Source organism: Citrus sinensis, chromosome 5 (assembly GCF_022201045.2).
Source record: "Citrus sinensis cultivar Valencia sweet orange chromosome 5, DVS_A1.0, whole genome shotgun sequence".
NCBI classification, from domain to species: Eukaryota; Viridiplantae; Streptophyta; class Magnoliopsida; order Sapindales; family Rutaceae; genus Citrus; species Citrus sinensis.
The window spans coordinates 7400420-7401035 of NC_068560.1; the positions used below are offsets into that span (position 1 = coordinate 7400420).

At 35.7% G+C, this 616-nt stretch overlaps 1 non-coding gene across 1 annotated transcript; it reads right to left on the reverse strand.

Annotated features, from left to right (window-relative positions):
• Window positions 1–304: 304 nt before the first annotated feature.
• On the reverse strand, window positions 305–411 carry LOC127902903 (small nucleolar RNA R71). The gene has a single exon (XR_008055540.1). It is a non-coding gene; the product is annotated as a small nucleolar RNA R71 (small nucleolar RNA).
• Between the last annotated feature and the right edge of the window lie 205 nt (window positions 412–616).

Consider the following 616-nt stretch of genomic DNA (forward strand, 5'->3'; position numbering starts at 1 on the left):
TGTGTTGCCACAAACTACAGCAACACACTTTGAACTTAAGCCCTCTGTCATTCAACTTTTGCCATCTTTCCATGGGTTAGAGAGAGAGGATCCATATTTGCACATTAAGGAATTTCTTGACATATGCTCTACATTCCGTTTTCAAAATTTTAATGATGAGTCAATTAAGCTTCGTATGTTCCCTTTCTCATTAAAAGACAAAGCAAAAGCTTGGTTGAATTCACTTCCTGCTGGATCTATTAGTACATGGGATGAATTGAGTAATAAGTTTCTCACCAAGTTTTTCCCTATGTCTAAAACAAATGCCCTTAGGAGAGAGATAAGTGATTTTTATCAAAGAGAGGGTGATCAATTTTACGAGTGTTGGGAAAGATTCAATGATTTACTCCTTAAGTGTCCCCACCATGGTTTTGAAAAATGGAGACTTATACAATGCTTTTATAACAGTTTAACCATGTCAAATCGTCATATGGTAGAGTCTATGAATGGTGGGAGATTTTTGAACTTACATGAAAGGGCTGCATGGGATTTCTTTAATTCACTTTCTGAGAATTCTCAACAGTGGGATTTTTCAAATCAAAGAGAAAAATCATCTCAAGTTTCTAGAAAGGGGTTA